Source organism: Poecile atricapillus, chromosome W (assembly GCF_030490865.1).
Source record: "Poecile atricapillus isolate bPoeAtr1 chromosome W, bPoeAtr1.hap1, whole genome shotgun sequence".
NCBI classification, from domain to species: Eukaryota; Metazoa; Chordata; class Aves; order Passeriformes; family Paridae; genus Poecile; species Poecile atricapillus.
The window spans coordinates 49337278-49356893 of record NC_081288.1 but is presented as its reverse complement, the minus strand read 5'-3'; positions in this window follow the sequence as shown (position 1 = coordinate 49356893).

The window sequence follows — 19616 nt, the reverse complement described above, 5'->3', positions numbered from 1 at the left end:
CTGTCCTCTAGCTAATAAGCTACACTCTTCATGAATCCTCTTTTTGACTGGAAGCCTTTTAAATCTGTCAACTGGAGAACAGGCTTCCATGTGGCTTCTCATCTCTGGCATCCATTTGTCTTGACAAACAGGGCCAGCTGCACTTCTGGGTCTTTAAAGAACTGTGGTCTTGTATAGTTGCCCCTTGTCATGTCATGTCATATCATTGCAGTATAATGAAGATGTTTTAACACTCCAGCAGAGGATTCACATAGTGCAGAAACTACACTGCACTTGCACAGTTCTTTCCATAGCTCTCCTTCATACAGAGTATAACAAGGAGATTTACCATAAACTTTCAAACCTGTAGATCCTCAGCTCATTTGAAAAGATAGTTACAACACACCATCTGTTCTCAGTCAAAGCAAAATCTAAACAGAGTAAAAATAACTTTAAAATTATCTTTCTGCTCCTTCTGACATCTCTTGAGGTTGAACACACAAATAGACCTTCATGTTATTTATATAGCATTTTGAGGCATGCTGGATGCTTTGTAGATCAAATGCAATGACATTTTCTCAGACTTTAGAAGACAGTTTAATTTTAAACTAACTGCAAGTTATAAAAACTGGATAAGGGGAGAAGGACTGAAGGAGAAGACTGTTACACTAATATTAAAAAATCAAAAAATACCCATGTTTTGTAATTTTCCTGTAAGAACTCTTCTCACAATATTTGCTGTAGTTTATTTTTAACATACTTTCTTCTAGGCTGAAGGTTAAAAAATTGCCCTCTGTATTCTCTCCATCCATGATTTTGTGGCATCTTGAATTGGCATTTCTCTCCCCTTTATCTAGTTACCCATAACAGCAGCCTATCAGTCCGTACTTATATAGCTTTACAAAGCAGACCACTCAAAAAATCAATTTGTGGTGTGCATATAGAGTTGGGAGAAATATGTAGGGAAACGTACTCACTGTTTATCTTAGGTTGAGTTTCTAAGCAAATGGTAGGACCAGGTTAATAAGAAACCCATACTGGAAACACACACAAAGACATAAAGATTCAGATTGTCTTTTTTCTAATTAGTATTTTCTGTGATTTACTGTACTCATAAGAAATGTTACAATGGGCATCATCACCCCATCAGAGCAAATCTGGAGAAATTGGACTAGATAGGGACTTTTTCCTTAATGTGTTACAAAACCTTAGAAAATATAGGAAAAAAAAAGTTTAAGTGCTATCCATTACACTCAGCATTTAACAAACTTAGTTGCCAAAGTGAAGTAGCCAGTCCAAGTCACTGGGCAACAGCTTTTTTTGTAGTTGAGAGAATGTGATGCAGATGATCAGCTCACTAGCTCTTTCTCTTTGGCAGAGGCTTGTATTCTTTACTGCATCTTGGTCTACATATCTGGTTATTTGCTTTCTTCAGAGATCTAGTTTTCTTTTGTTCATACCATTTCGGTATAAGTCTTACATTTCATGGGACAGAGGTATTTTGCTTATTGGTATAAATATTATTTCTGATGCAAATTGGACTTACATAGTCTGTGGTATATGTTGTGTTAATGTTATGAATAATAGTATGGATTTGTTGAGGTAATTGAAACAATGAAAGTGCTTACTTTCTACAGAGCTGTTTTTCTACTGCTAAAATGTTATACCACTGTACATCAACTGATACATTAATGTGTAATCTGCATTCAGCATCTCAACAACATGTGCACAGTTAGCATGAACCTACTTGCTAATGTGCTAACGTTAGAGCTCACAAGATTTAACATCACATTTATGTTGATCTTTATACTACATCAGCTGCTCCTATTCCTCTTTTGACTCTTGGCTGGTAATAAGGATTTGGTCTGTTAGACATCTCAAAGTGTGCAACAACTCAGCAAAACAGATTGGTTTTGCTGGAATGGCTGCCAGTAAGAAGGACATGACCACCCTGAGGCTCTGGTAGATGTTTTATGCTGGTAGATGTATACCCCAGTGCCTACTGTTCACTCTGACATAGTGACCATCACGGTCAGCTTGATCAAATTCCCATCAGGAAAGAAAGTGTAGGACTGCTCCACAATTGCATTAATGTGTGTGAAAGGCTGTGTGAGTCACGAGCCAGTGTCTTGAGTCTTACATTACGTATGACACCTGGCACACCTGTAGTGTTACGATGCACATTTATAGCAAGTTATGGAAGACTGGATCACCAAAAGACCAACCATGCATACATGATATACCAATCTTCAATATATCATTTATTTCTAACAACCTAGATTTGTATCTTCTGCATAAATGGAGAGCAGTTGACTGCCCATGACAATAAAAAAGCTGTGCTACTTGTAAAATGGGAACTCACTGAAAACATTTCAAAAGCAGTTTTACAAACTGTGATGAGAAAGTACCTCTTCAATATTGTTTTCTGCATAGCTTTGTTCAAAATCACAGTTAATATAGAATTCTTGACCTGGACAGAAGCTTCTTCAAGAATTAAGTATGTCTGAGAAGTTGTAAAGATTCTGTAATAAATATACCAGCAATCCTATGGCATAGATTTCTCTTTTACTAAAATATCTTAATGTATGCCAAATGAAGAACATTAAAAGGCAAAAAAAGGTCTTGTCTATGCATTTGCATGCACATTTACATTTACATTAATGTGTAAGCCAGTTGGAAAATTTCACTTCCCACATTTTAATAGCTTAATTTTTTTTTTTCTTCCACATAGCCCCATCCCCTTCACCACCGCCGCCATCTCCCACCCCAGCCCCTGGGAAGGGTTTCCAAGTCTTCTACAAAGAACTGAAAGCTAAAATACTTTGATCTAGAAAGTCCACAGCTGTGTTCTCTGAGACTTTTAGTTCTGAAGTACCACATGTTTTAATTTCCATTTTATTCCCTTAGTCAGACTACTGTCTATAATGCTTTTATGTGTTTTCTCTTCATTGAGTATAACAGCTGACATGACCATACCCATATCACAGGAAAGGAAATCTGGTGGAAAAGTAGAATTGTATGTACAATTACTAATATTTAAAGGTTCCCTTCTCCTCCAACATGGTTCTGAACATATTTCAGCTGCAGAAGAAAGGAGGAAAAGAGAGACATTTTCCCCTGGTATAGACTTTGCCTTCAAAAAATTAGCACTAAAATAAAGAAAGGAAGCTCTGCCTTTTAACTATGAGAATAAGCTATGATAATTTAATTTTTTCTTTTATCTCTTAATGTATTTCAGCTAACAGAAAAGTTTAATCTTTCCAGTCTTCTTTCTAACATAGACTTAATTTCTATGAATCTTGAACAGTAAGGTTACAATGGCCTTTGACCATAGAATTATCATAAAATTAGTAAAATAAGTATGTAATCAGTATTCATTCAACTTTGTTATACATACCTATTGTTATGATACTACTTGCTGTTTCAGTAGTGATATTCATGCAATGCAATTTTCAGGTTATTTATTTCACACACAGTGTTTGCAGCATTACCCAGAACACAGTGACTTTAATTGAACTGTTTCCAAATGTCACCATTTACTAAGGGCATGTCAAGAGATAAAGGTGAGTGCATGATAGATGAGCAAATAAAAAGGTGCTTAATTTCCTGTCAAACTGCACTAAAAAGTCCATACAAGGCTCTTCTACCCACTCACCACTTCTGTCTCAATTTGCAGAAATTATAAAGATCTACCTCTTAATTCAAAAATGTATCCTCTTTTTTCTTTTTTTCCCAATTTCTTTTTGTTTCTCTTTTTGATATTCACTTTGTTACAAAAAGACAGATATCAACCTTCTGGGGAAAGATCTTGACACAAGTCAAAGATGTTTAAAAATGAAAAGCATTCATTGGGTTACAAAGACACTAATTTATACCAGCTTTATTGCAGTGAGACAAGAGAGATCTTATGAAGTTCATATTTCATATGAACTTAAAAATCTGACATGTAACTCCAAGCACTTTTCTCGGAACAAAGACAAAACTTACTTGAACTGCAGGCAACATCACCTTAACAGTTGATAGCAACAGAATTTTCTAAGTATTTTAGTACCAAAAGAATCTACTTGCTCTTAAATTGAAAAAATACCCCTAGGAAAAGGAAACATGTCCTTACTTTTCTGCAGGATTACAGTTGGGTTTTTGTACTGGCAAAAGAATTGTTACTAATTGCAGTTAAATATAGCAATCAAACTGGCAATATATTGCTTTCTATGATCTCCTCACAGATAATAATATGATAATGCTGTTTGAACGCATTTGATATTTGAAATTACTCACCAAATGAATTCCCAATTTATATCTTCATTGTCATAATTTGTATTTCAGTAGTCCCATAATGGAACAAATATTTTTGCATGGAAATGTCTTTTTAAAAAATTTAAAATTTCCACTATAAAATAAATAAAAATTAAAACTGAAAACTCCATTAGAAATCACAACCCCCAACATGTGGGGCAGCAGTAATTTGCTCCATGTGTTATTCTGTGACATATTGGTTCAGTTCCTCTGGGGCGAGTCAAATTCTCTAACTTACTAAGAAGAAATTATGTAGTTAATTGGGTGTTAATCGTACAACTTTAACAAAGAGTTCAGTGGTGTAAACATAACTCTGTACATCCACTGTACATAACTGAGTTACTGGGAGTATTTTGTATCTGAAGTTCAAACTGCTTTAGTCAGACGAGAAGCTTTTTTTTGAGAGATTTCTCTTCCTGACTAAATGAACATAAATTACATTACAGGTACTTGTCATTAAAAATTTTGAAATCACCTTCTATGTGTTTTCTTTAACATTTGCAGAAAATATTATTTTTCCTTCTGTCAACACTTCTAGTAGTGTATTGAGCTGACAGAATATCCATTTAAATGAACTAATAGAGGGGTGAACACAGCTTTCAAATTTGTTTTGATCTTGAAACTTTCTCTCTCTGAGTACTTGATTTGAGTGCAACTTTGATTGAAATGTTTCAGATTAAATGAAAATTTATTTGCTCATAGAAAATATTAGTGGCATACAAGGACATACCTTTTTGTGGGTTACAGGTTCATATATATGAGCATTGCTACAGATGTGTTTGATCTGTTCACATTATTTTAGGTGAACAATGGAGGAATGTTTTGACTTCCAAATGCTAAAAACTGGAACAGTGATCAAATATATGCTAAAACAATTCAATTTCTGCATGAGAATAAGGATTGCAAGTTGCTACTTAAAATTTGTCTTTTGTCCATGGTGTAATTTGAAGTCTTAATACAGGTCATATGTGTCCTGTAAATTTGTCAGTATTCTCATGGGTGCACATTTTAACAAGTATGGCAACTGAATGGTTAAATGTCAGATAGAAATTTTTAATTGGCTACAAATGAGGGAAAAAAATCCCTCTCTACGTCTAGCTCTTCAGTGTAACTAGGAACATGATTCCATTGTAAATGAAGCTACAAGAGGAATAGAAAACATTTGGGCTTTACAAAATTAAGTTCCTATGAACACCCATTCTTCTGCACAAGTAAGAAAGATTAGATGTCACAAGCTAACAAAATCCAGTGATTAGAAAGAAACCAGCCATTAGTAGTAGCTTCTGAGAAAAGGTGTATGGCATCTTGTACAGATACTGTATTGTGGAATGAAACCAGGGAAAGTAATGTTAATTTCTGTTAAGTTCTGTATTTAAAAGCTGTGGTCTGATGCTTGCCAGTAATCCATACATTTATGTCTCATGGTACTGTATGAACTAATAGACCCTAGGAATTTAACTTCTTTGATTCATGTAGTCATAAACTTTAAAACAGATACCAAAGATGTTTGATATTTAAAATATTGCATACTTGCCTAGGATTTTAAGCAATTGTCTTGCTTAAACAGGATAATTATCATACAATCATAGAGTGGTTTGGTTTGGAGGAGACCTTAAAAAGATCACTCTTTCCAACCCCACTGTTAGGGGCAGAGATATCTTCCACTAGACCAGGTTGCTCAGAGCCCCATTCAAACTGGTCTTGAGCACTTCCAGAGATGGAGCATCCACAGCTTCTCTGGGAAACTTGTTTCAGTGCCTTACCACCCTCACAATCAAGAGTTTCTTCCCTAATACCTAATCTAAACCTACTGTCTTTCAGTTTGAAGCCATGCCCTCTTATCCTATTACTACATGCCCTTATATAAAAAGCCCCTCTCCAGCTTTCTCACAGACTTCCTTAAGGTACTAGAAGGCTGCTCTAAGATTCTTCTCTCCTCCAGACTGAATATCCCAACTCTCAGCTTGATTTCCTAGGAGAAGTGGTCCAGCCCTCTGATCATCTTGGTGGCTCTCCTCTGGACTCACTCCAGCAGGTTCTTGTCCTTCTCATGTTGGAGCCCCCAGAGCTGGATGCAGCACTACAGGTGGGGTCTCTCCAGAGCAGAGCAGAGGGGCAGAATCACATCCCTCAGCTTGTTGGTCACAGTTGTTTCGATGCAGCTGAGGACACATTTGGCTTTCTGGGCTGTGACTGCAGATTGTTGGTCATGTTGAGCTTTTTGTCAACCATCACTCTCAAGTCTCTTTACTCAGGGCTTCTTTCCATCCATTCTTAATTCCCATAATTATATGAGAAACAATTTAGCCTAATACCCTTCTAAGACTATTCATAATGGATTAATTGGAAATGCTATTCAAGAAAGCCTGCTTAGAGAGTTGCCAAAAGTGAATTTTAATCTAAAATGTGTGGGTGTTACTTTTCTTTGATTGTTTAAATCCCCATCACATGCTACTGCATAGCATTATTACCGCTTCTTGCTTTCCAGCAGCAACTTGATGCCATCCAATTCTCCAAGAGAGTTTTAAATATTTAGAATACTGTCCAAGTATGAATTCATCTGGAACACCAAGAACTACAATTAAACTAATTAAACTCTTGCAATCTGGCATTTCAAATTATTGCAAATAGGTAGAAACCTTTAGCTGAATGACAAAGTCTATAACACACTGCATTCCCTTTTGTTAATAGCAATTTATATTGTCAAGATTTTAATGAGCTGATAAACTTGTTCTCCAGCACTATTCAACAAATTATGTTGTGTTTATAAGTCTATAAATTAGTATATTGAGTAAGAAAAAAGCCATTAAATTCATTGCATATTTTCTTCAACATGTATTGTATGCAAATAAGACCAGCTAGAGGAGATTCTGTTGAGCAGTCCTATTTACTGGGCAAAATGATAATTATTTTTTTCACTTCCACATCTTCTTAAAGTCATATATGTAGGAAAAGTATTGAGACACTAGTTTGCTATTTAGGGTTTGAATAAACAGGAGATAATTTTCTAATGGTTAGAAAGTAAAAGAATGCAAGAAATGGACAAGTCAAAATCAAAGACAATACCAGTAATACATAGGACCAGTACAGGATCAGGACCTTTCTCATTCAGCTTTATGCTCTGTGCCAATATCATCCAATATTTATCTCTATATCTGTTAATTTTTTCCACTTTAAAATAGTCGTCAGTACTATCTCACTTGCACCCAATATATTCACATCTCATAGCTGAACGGGCTCATTGCTATCAGCTTCTGAGTACTTTGAAAGTGTGAACTGTTTAGCAAGACATTAGTGGTGTGCCAAGAGCCTGAAGCATCAGCTCTGAAAGCACAGGCTGCTTCACTGATTGCCTGCAGAGTCCCAGATGCTGGGTCTGTGTTACTATGTAGAGCAGCCCTCAGGGTAGCCTCAAGGCCAGAAGAGCTTGCCATCTACCTTGATTGCTTGTTCAGTCATCCTAGAGGCAAGCTCTGGGGCAAACCTGCTGATACTCCTGGATGGCACCGGGAATTGGTGATTTACCCAATGCATCAGCAACAATATTTGCATGTATCCTTCAGCTATTCTATTTGCCATTTCATTGACATCAAGTAGGGGAAAAAAGAAAATAGTCTGGGGATTATTCCTTGAAGATGCCCTCAGGTTCTACCCAAAAAGGACTCAAAATGTTTGTTGTCATAAGGGCAACAGGGACTTTGGGCAACCTTAGTTTATACTACAGATAAAGGATATAATGGATGCAAAATGTGTATCTTATTTACAGGAAATCTGAAGTATTCACATTAGTCTCAGCATGGAGGTATCCACAGAGCAGATGAGTCTGAAATAATGAAATGACTCCGTATAATTAAAAATGTTATCTTTCTGAAAAGCATGATGCCATGATTCAGCCAGTTATTCTCAATCCATTGATGATGCATGTATTCCTGGCTTGATAAAGCATGGTGCATAAATTAATGTCAACCTTTAACTAGTGGTGAAACATGGTGAGGGTACTCTAAGCTCACACATTTTATTTCTAATGTAGGATAAGGCAGGGGCAGTCACGGATTACTGCTGCAGCTCATACAGTTTACGTAAGTATAGCAACATCCTTTTATTGCCTGCTCAGATGTGAATTTACCAGAGCAAGGAACTGCAGAAGTTGGGCACTCCACTTTTGGTTTTGCCTGTCTGTGCCCTGAAGTGATACCCTTGTAGTTTCTTGCTGTCTCCCCTTTATCTTCTTTCAAGGGAGAAAAGCAATGGGATTAGAGTATATTGTTTACTCTGGAATCAGATGAGGTCAGAAATGCATATGAACTTGAAATAAAAAAGAAAAGAAAGCTGAAAATGCAGTCTATGTAGTTATGCCACTAAAGGCAACAATTAATTAAAAAAGACAATTCATGAAGTTGATCACTGCAGTGGTTCCATTTCCTGCTTTGTCCTACCCTGTGATAAGCATCATGGTAGAAGACGGTTCTGAATTCAAACAAAGCATAACTCCAAGAAAACAGTCTTCAGGCTGGATCTTTTGAAAAAAAAATAAATAAAAATCAAGACTTCAAACCAAATAATTTATAACCAGAATAAGAAGAAACCATATTCTTTAATGGAAGATGATTTTGGAGCACTGATCACAGCCAATGAGAATGTTTTGTGGCTAGTTTGCAGTATGAGACAATAACATTCTGCTTTCTTTCTTTTTTTTTTTTTTTTTTTCCACTTTTACAAAATGCTGTTATTGTCGTGCATAATATTTTGGCATCTCTAGGGTATCTGACCTAACACAAAATGGCACTTGATTTGAATTCACAATATTTAAAATTAGGGAGGTGTAAGTAATATATCTTAAAAATTACTTACTAGGGGATCCAAAGGTTTAAATGTTGCAAGGCAGCTCTTCATAAGTACTCTAGTTAAGTGTTCTCTATATATTTGATAAACCCTTTTTATAAAAAATCTAGGTAGTGCTACTGAAATCATTGTGGTTAAATGTACAGATTACAGATTGCAGGTTCAATGGATGGTGAGGTTCACCACAGCTACAAAAGTCATTGAAGCTCCTGAAAACATGGTTACTTCATTTCTGTTAGAAAGTGCCTGTTACATTGTATTTAGTGCCATATTAAAGAGACTATATTTACAAAAAAGGAATGTTCAGACTTGAAAAGGAGTGAGTTGAAGTATTTGATGATTATGCTAGATGATTGTCTCGTACTCTTAATGTTACACTTGGTGAAATTTACCACAGAAAAATCTTACAAAAGTTGAATTATCTTGCTCTATGGTTTCAGTAAGTCAGTCTTGTGGTGGAATACCATTTGTTCTTATGATATCTATAATTCAACAAATCATTAGTAAAAATTCAAATTAGTTCTAAAATAAGCCAGAGGTCTGTGAGAAAGATTTTGGTTGCATAGCCTAATAAACTAATACAGCAATCTATGTGAAAAGACATTGAAGAAGTTAACTGGATCAAAGACTGTGGGTGCTTAAATATAGAGCAAATGTTTAGATGAAAGGAGAAAGGCTTTCCACATTTCTGAAAAAGAATAAAAAATCAATAGTTGGAAAGGGATTTTATAAAATTCAGCTCTAAATAAGTCAAAAATTCCTAATCAGAATGATATAGCTTATTAGTGAAGATTGTATCTTCAATATTCCTTGGAATCTCTAAAGCAAAACTTATGACCCTCTGATCCAAGTTTGAGAGGCATTCTTCATGCCACAAAGCAGAAGCAGTGCTCTTTTTAGCTGTAAAGGGCTGCAAATATGAGCATTGCTTCTCATTCTTCCTTTTTTGCTTCAGTCTACATCTGAGTGAATTCTCCAAGTACATTTGTTTCATAACTTCATAAAGCAAATGGCTTTAATCAAATTTAATCAAATTTCTTGCTTTATTTTGGTTGTATTTTGGCTTCTGATTTTAGGGGTTTTTTTATTTGGGTGAGTTTTAATATCATTGAAGGTGTCCTGATTGCAAATGATCAGCCAATCCTCTATTTGTCTCATTTAATTTCCTCTTTGTTGACCTCACTAATCAGACCTGTCTATTTTTACAAGCAGTGTCTGTGTCCAAGAAGCAACTAATACTATTTAGTTTACTTGTGCATAATTTTTTTGTCATCATCATGTCACTGAAATCGTATCTGTGCAGCTGGTATTTGCTGGATACGTTCTGGCCACTTTTCTGTCTTGTTTTTCCTCTGAACCCAGACACCACTTAATGACCTGAGAATCTCATATCCCTTTCTCTGGCAAAAGATGTTCTATTCCCATTCAGAACAGAATCTCTTCACAGATATTCAGATTTAAAATCCTAGTTTTCTTTGAACTCAAGAACAGCAATTTATTTCCTCAATTGGCCTCATGCAAGTAAAATTCAGAAATATTCTACTAAGGTGTATAGCTAGAAGACATGCATCACACAAGCACAAACACATTAAATGTTCAGACATTTTAACTAGACATGTTTGCAGCTGCACTTGCATTTGCATATGTCCTGACATTTTCCTTGTAGTTACCACTCAAACATGGTTTCCCTCAAGGTTTGGAGACAACCAGGACTGACTTTCAAACAAAATTATATGTGTAGCCCTGATACATATATAGTATTAATAAAGGGATTATTCTGCTCTAAAAGAAATTTATACAGTAGGCAAAGTCCTTAAGCCAGTCCTTTGCTTACTATGTCATTAATAAATAATGTGACAGGACCAGTATCAAATATAAACAAACTAATTATGCTTGTAGATGAACTTTTAATTTAGTTACTCTGGATTACAGCAAGGTTAACAGAATTACAATGAAGCTATTACAACTGAAATGAAAATAAGATGCATTTTCTTGTTGCTGGTTCAGAGACCTGGCTTGAGTAGTATTCAAATGCTGCTCCAACTTGATTCATTCACAAAAAATGAGTTCAAAGTAACACCATAAAATGTGTTTGCGCTCTCTCTGGGCTTCATACAGCTGCTTTACAGTTTGTTTTAATAATAAACATTTTTTATTGTTGAGGTGTGTAATAAATATGACAGACCATATCCTGTGGCCTGCAAGGTATGAGGATGAAGAGTGTATGAACTGAGGAGGTGAGGTAGCCTGTGTAAGACTAGATTGCTGGGGCCAGTTTGTCTTCATGTATAGCTTGTTTCTGTGTGACAATCACACAGAATACAATAGATAATAGATAATTTGCCCCAGGGGAAAATATTCCTTTATGAACAATAGCCAAGCTTTTATCAAATGATTCATCTCACCTGATTAATTTATTCTCTGGTGCTAACAGAATTCTGTTACTTCAGTAAAATCAGATACATTTGGGGCCTACATTATGTGAAAAGCTGAATTTTTCATCCTACAGGGGCACTAGAGGAAGATGTAGGTTAGGATAAATATATGAGCCATACTATGAAAATTATTATTTTCTTAGTTGAGATGTTGAAGATCCTTAAGATAAAGCAGGCTCCTGTTTCTACATAAGGATTTAAGCAAACAGGGCATATTGCATTTGCATGACAAAGTCTTGGCAGCAGGACACGTTGCATGGGTGGCTTCTGTGAGAAGACACCAGAAGCTGTCCTTGTGTTGGAAGAAGCCAGTTCCAATAAACTCCAAGATGAACCTGTCACTGGTCAAAACAGCCCATCAGCAAGGGTGGTAGTTCCCCTCTGATAATTTAGGGTAAGTTACACTGGGCAGCAGTTGGGAAAGAGGAGTGAGATCATATGAGAGAAACAGTTCTGCAGACACCAAGGTCAGTGAAGGAAGAGAACGAAGTGCTCCATGCACTAAAGCAGAGACTCCTCTGCAGCTAGTGGTGATGGCCATGATGAAGCAAGCTGTCCTGCTGTCCATGGAGGTCCACACTGCAGCAGAGATCCAATTGCAGCCCATGGAGGACATCATATCAGAGCCTAAAGGTGGGTGCTTGAAGGAGATCATGACCCTAAACAAAACCTGCCCTGGAGCAGGCTCCTGGCAGGACCTGTAGTCCCATGGAGAGAGGACCCATACTGAAGCAGGTTTTCTGGACTTGTGATACCATGGGTGACCCACACTTGAGCAGTCTGTTCCTGAAGGACTGCACTATGAGGAAGGCACCCACACTGGAGCAGTTCATGAAAGGCTAATGTTGGAGTAGTTCATGAAGGACTGTATCCCGTGAGAGAGATCCAATGCTGGAGCAAGGGAATGGCATGGGGAGGAAGGAGCAAAGAGACCAAAAATTATGAAGCCATGACAATCCCCATTCTCTGTCCCTCTGTGCTGCTCAGCCAGAGGAGGTAGAAGAGTTAAGAATGGAGTTGAGCCCAGGAAGAAAGAAGAGGTGGGGGAAAGAAGTTTTTAGTTTATTATTTCTTACCCTACTCTATTTACCAATAATTTGGCCATAAATTCAGTTAATCTTCCCAAGTCAAATTTGTTTTGCCTGTGACAGCAATGGATGTGTCAACTTGGTAGCTTATCACTGCATCTTCTCCCTCTGTCTTGTTGATGGAAGAGGAGTGAGAGTCGCTTGGTGGGCACCTGATATCCAGTCGAGAACAATCTACCACTGAAAGAAGAGGTCTTTCACTCTCCTTTAGAAATCTCTCATCCCTTCATTACTGATTACATATACATCCAGAGAGTGAGGCAGACTTGGCTTTAATGCCCTTGTTACCATAAATAAAGTTCATTTCAATTGTTTATCTTCCTAGAAGAACGTGTTGTATACAACCATACAAAAAAAAAAAAAATTATTTCCAAATTTACAATTTTATCATTTTCCTCTGATGTCAGGATCCCAGAACAGAATTTGGAATTCACTAAGAGACAAAGAAGAAAAATGAGAACATGCTATAACCCAATAAGTGAAAAACTTAACTGGCTTCTGTCTGTACCATCTTACTTAACGACTTATGGAAATTAGAAGTCAGAATCCTCTTGCAAGGTGAAGGTTATACTCCTTGAAATGTTTCATAAAGCACTATATTGAGATCCCTAAACACATTTTGTCTTTTCTACAGGAAATTTAGAGGCTTTAGATTCCATTCCAAAATACTAGACTGGCACTCAACAAACCAGTTAAGCAGAGCTTAAGAACCTAGTTCAAGACTGATTTGAGAAAATATCAGCTAACCTACCATATAGTCTGAGATACATTGGGTGCTTAAAATAGGATTTATTTGCCTGTTTGTATTTAGTGCCAATTGTGATATGCTAAAGTGTCCCATTTGGTTTCTGTTTGCCTTTCTAAAACTGTGTTGAACCCTTGTAACTGATACCATGCATTATATTTTCCAGCCCTAAGAGAATAACTTGTACAACCGGACAGCTGAAATTGGGACATTAATATTTCTTCAGGAAACTGAATCCTACTTTTAGGACCCAAGAGAGGAATTTCTCTGAGCACATATAGTTGTGTTTGTAGGATCCTAAATGTACATCCTTTGTTAAGTGGTGGATCTTTTTTCTTATAATTATCCAAGGATCTAAGCCCAAAGAAACAGACTTACTTAAATCATGCCTACCTTACTAACACTTAAATTAAGAGTGCAAATTTTCAGCAGGTCCCTGCTAAATCACTGTTTCACATATTAGAAAGTCTGCCTTTAATATTCACCTTCAGCCAGCTTATAGATGAAAATAAAATGTCAAGGAGAGGCTCAAATACTAAACAGTTAGACTGCCATTCAGAGGAATCTTAGCAAGCTGAAGAAAAGGATCAAGACAAACCCCATGAAGCTGATGACAGAAAAGTTCTAAGTCCTGTACCTGAAGAGGAATAAATCCACACACCAGTAAACAGTGGAAGCTGGTCATCTGCAAAGCAGCTTTGCGAAAAAGAATCTAGTGTTCCTGGTGGATAGTGAATTGACCATGAATCACAAGTGTCCCATAAGTGGAAAAAAACAGCTACAGTATTCTAAGCAGAAAAAGCATTTCTAGATAGAAACAGAGGGGATAGAAAGAGAAGATCCTTCTCTTCTGCTCAGCACTATTGAACATGTCCAGATCTGGGCTCTCTGGCAGAGGAGTCATTTACATACTGGAGGCGATCTAGTGCAGGAACAGAAGTGTTTATGGGACTGAAGCACCTTTAATAGAAGGGGAGCTGAGACATGTGAGAGAGTTCATTTTGCAGAAGAAGGTTTAGGGGCCCAGCAAAGGGCTGGTGCAGGTCTTGTCAATGTTTATAAATATTTGATGGGAGCAGATGAAAAAGTGTGAGCCAGATTCTTCTCAGTGGTGCCCACTGATAGTACAAAAGGCAAGAGATAGAAATTGAAAAGCAGTAAAATTTCGTATTATCATAAGAATAAACAAGTCCAACACTGGAAGAAGTTGTCCAGAGTGGCTGTGTAGTTTGCATCCCTTAAGATATTCAAAACCTGAGCAGACAGAAACATGGGCACCCTGGTGTAGTTGATAGTGTTCTGTGCAAGGGTGTTGGACTCCATGGTGTCCAAAGGCCCATTACTACATCAATGATTCTGTGATCCTACTAAACAGATACTTAACAATGGACTATTTTGACTGAGCCAAATGAAGCCTTAATGGAGAATGTACATACTATTATTACCAGCTGAACTACACTAAATTGTGGAATATACCCTGCAGTTTGATCAGCAATATTTCAAGAATTTTCGTAATTTAAATTGCACAGAAAAAAAATACTGTGGAGAACAGTCTTTTATTGGCAGACCTTGGACTTTGTGACTTATGAAATAATTTTTCAGCCTTATTTATTATTATATCAACAATAAAAAAAATACTTGCTCTAGTAATTTGTTATACTTGGAGTGAGTCTTAAATATTGAAAAACTATGTAAGTAATGACATCTTGTATTGATATTAGATCTGCATTTATATTACAATTGCTATAACTGCTGTTATATTTTATATTATAGTTGTCTATGAAAGTTGGGAGGTTTTAATCAACAGAACAATGCTGGTTTAGCAGACATGAGATAATAAAAGGCCAGGTTGATAACAATCATTACTTTAGAACTAATAAAATCTGTTGTGTGTAATTTACCTATAAAAGTTAAAGCTCACTCTAATTGGTCTGTCATTTTTTATTATTGCAAAATATGCTCCCGTTCTCATTATAAGAGTTGTTGTTGCAAGGCAGTTGGTAGGTGCCATACTTTGGCTCAGTTTGACTTCTCAGAAAAATTATAGATGTCATCTCTAGGGGAAGAAAACCAGAATGGGCCCAATATGTTCTTTGTGCAATGTCTTCAGGAGGGACACATTATTAGTAGAGAAGATATTAACTCGAAGTCCCGTAGCTGTGAAAAAGGTTTAGGCAATTTCATTGCATATCATTGAAGACTAAGTGGAATTGTTAATGTATGAAAGTATTAAAGTTAGTTCTTGAGGAACATATGACAGATGGTTATGGTAAGATGAGGGTAATGATGTGAAGTACATCCTTAGACAAGTCTTCCATTGTCTTTCATGGCTGAGAGATATTACCATGTCCATTTTTCTCACTTCTGCCTGTGATTTTTGGAAACCACTTCCTTTTTCTTAAGTGCTCTACTAGATAAAAGAAGTCAGAAGAAGGTTCCAGGAGGATGAGGTGAAGGCAAACTATGTGCTGAACAGAGTGCCACCATAACTAACAAAATAATACAAGGTCTATTGTTAATAAAATATCTCTGAGGTCAAGACTCACAGTTGAATTGTATTACAGATTCATCACACTCTGGTCAATTTAAGATGTAGCTGTGAAACAAGAAAATAATTGTTGCAGTAAAATGAAAACACAAAGAAGTAAGTAAAAGAATTTGCCTTTGAATTCAGAAAATTTATTAAAAATAGAAAACCAAAGTACTGCTTTTGTAAGTGTTGCAAATTATTTTGTTTCTATCTTATTAAACTTCAGCACTGACTGCTTGTGACAGTTCAGTTGTCATCTGACTTGTGACAAAAATGATAAAAAAATTAGAACATTCTTGTTTTCCTACAAACAAAAAGTGCTGATAGACCAAGAAAATAAGGGGATATAATTAGCGTCATGGATCAGATGCTAGATCTCTTACTTTATGAAGCAGCAAACTAAGCAATTATCTAGTGTTTGTCCTTTTAATCCAGTCGGTACAAGATATGTAAGTTGTGAAAATAAAGTAGGCATATTTCATATGACTGTTATTATTGTCACAGAGAATTGATTATAGAATCTTAGAATCATATTTAAGATTATTGATTCCAACTGCTACCTAATACTGCCGTGTCTACCACTAAACCATGTATGTACATACTGCATTTACACATCTTTAAAATACCTTTAGGAATGAGGACTCAACCAGTTCCCTGTGCAAAAGGTTTAAATTGCAGAAAAATAATTGCTTTCTTGCAGCTCAGAATTTAACTGTGGAATTTTTTCACGCAGAAAAAAATAAGCTAGAACAAATTTATAAAATTAAAAAGAATCGAGGCAAATTAGAATCATCAATGTATATTTGAAGGGGTTTTTGTCCATGTATGACCTCAAAGCAATCCCTACAGTGGTGGCTGGCAACAACTAGAAAGCAAAGTTGACTTGTGCATGACCTTTCCCTCATGCTTCTACTCATGGCATGCAAGTATGTTTTGAAGAAAAATACCAGAGGAAGCATTTTGAAGAAAAATACCAGTGGAAGTTGTGGCTCTTTTTGGTCCAGCGAGGTCTTTGCTAATTGACCTTAATGGTCTGGGAATGTAGGAATTTTATTCTTGCCTTCAGATTATGTACGAATTTATTCTATTTTTTACTATAGATTTTGAATTAGATATTACTTGCATTTTAACTTTGATTTTTATTCATAGAATGCTAAATATTTACTAATTATTTAATAGATTTTTACTTGTTTATTTTAAGTTTTTACTTTTCCATATAATCACAGGACTTAATATAAAATATGAAATTTTCTTATGCTATTTTATATGTCAATCTTTATTTTCCAACTGAAATAATTCTATCATTCATTGATATAGAGTAACACCAAACAGTTTTTCCACCTTCTTGACTGTTCTCAGAAATAATTTACCCTTCTTAAACTACACCAAATAATATCAAATATTTCCACAGCAGCTGAAGTGAAATGAAATCTCTTCTTCTTTATTATGTGTGTAGAGTTAAGACCAGTGCCCTTCTCCCATCCTTTCTACTCTCTCCAGGCACAGATTTTCATTTTTGTATTTGGTACCATTTCTGTAGGGTACCTTGATGTAAAACCTTATTAAACCCCTGTAAACATGCATTCTAACAATTAGATCTTCATTATTCTCAAAGTTTAGGGATGTATTAATAACAACATATTGAATGTGCTTACAACTGTTCTCTGACCCTTGAGCTCAGAAAAGGACACAGTTTTTGTTTCATATTCTTCAGAACATGTGGCTCCATGTTGAGAATGCTCTTTGGGGATTGTGTTAGCTTTTAAATTGCAAACAGGACAGTGACAGTTGGCATGAGTCACTAGCCTTCCACAGAGTATTCTAAAAGTTTATTGGTAAATAGAATCAAGCTGACTGACTAGGAATGTTCCCAAAGTAGCCACTGACTTTTTTTAGAGTATTGTATTGATTTTAGATGAAAAGTATACTCTCTATAGAATCTCCATTGATTCTTTTCCCTTTTCCATCTCCCTTTCTCTCTCTCTCTGTCTCATCCCTCTCTCTCTCTCTCTTCCTTTTTCCTTCCCTGCCAGTCTTAGAGTTCCAATCTTCACAGTTTGCCTGAAGTTAAATCAGATTTGTCAGTTCATTTTCCTAGTTCTCTCCTAGAGTCTTTTAAAATTGATGTCCTGTTTGATCCTTTGCATCATTCTGATTTTAACTGGAAGTTAGCAATTTCATATTTGATTACCTCTAGCATTCCTGGCTGAATATCATCTCTCCATATCAATGTTCTATTAATCGTTTTATTGGTTTATCTTAATAGTCATTTACTGACACTTTAATTTGAGACAGTTCCTAAAGTATTCCCTGATTAAAAAAATAGAAAACCACTATGGAGACACATTAAGAGAACAAATAAACTAGATTTTTAGCTGTTCTGCTATACATGTTTCTTTCTTAAGTGTTCCTTTAGCAGTTGTATCGTCTTTTGAACCTCACTAAATCTTTGACACTCTTCCTGACTTCCTGTGCTTAAAAATCCTCTATTAGAGGTTTTAATGATGTTAGTAAGTCACTCCTAAACACTTCTTCAAAACGGCAACATTTAGCTCACCATCATATATTCTCTTTTCTGCTACTTTCTTCATTCAGACCCAAACTTTATCTTTTTAATAAATGCTGGGGGTTTTCCTTTTGTTGTTTGAGGTTTTATTGTGCATTTGTTTTTTCCATTATCATTGGGTTTGGGTGTTATTTTTATTAATTTCTAACAATCCCCTATGTTTAGCTCTTTACAAGCAACTTTTAGCCTTTTAAATCAGTATTCATAGAATTTACCCCACATAAGGTTTTTATTTTTCTATACTGTTAGTCTGACAGAATTTAGACATTGACTCACTTCAGTTTCTTTTTGACTTTCATTATAACTATTTTATTTCCATATGTATCTTTTGATTCTGAAGTGAAAAATTACAGTGGTAGCTTTCTGTTCCATTTTTATCATGCAAAGCTGTCTATTTAGTGCTTTTTTCTGGACACTTTGTACTAGTAAGTAAGGCACTGTAACACCCCAGTCTAAGGAACCCAGCAGGGATATTACACAGGAGTTTAGACTCACAATTCAGTGCTTGACTTCTTTTACAACAGATTGAGAACTAAGCATCTCAGAAAATTAATGCTAAAGCTCTCATGATCAAAAAAGGTAATTAAAAATTCCAAACAAACCAAACTAAAGAAAAAGGCTTAATATGGTTGTCTGGCTTAACTTCCCATTTTCTCCTTGCCTGGAGCAGGAATGTGAAGAAGATCTATCAGCCTATTGAGGTTCCTCTACATTATGTCCTAAATCCAGGGAGACTAATTTTCTTGAATAGATTTTATCAGCACCAACCCTTTGGGTTTAAAATAGTGATAAAGGAAATGGTATTGTCTATTATTTGTAAACAACTTTGGCATCCAAGCAGACTTCAGGTCTTGGCCTTTATCCTGTGGGATTTCAAAGTGTGTATGAAGTCAGTTGAATATCTTCATCAGGAAGTTAACATAGTACATTCTACTCTATGTCTCAGAGAGGAGCATGTAAAAAACTATTAGAGCTAGACAAGCAAGAAAAACTATGTGTATCTGTAGAGGGGCCACTGTGAGTCAGGAGTTCTGTTTCTTGTTCTATTTATATATTTAGGTGCTGCAAGAGTTAGACCTGTATAAGGAATTCTTTTTATAACTAAAAATTCTCCCTGCTTCTGACCTACTGCAGG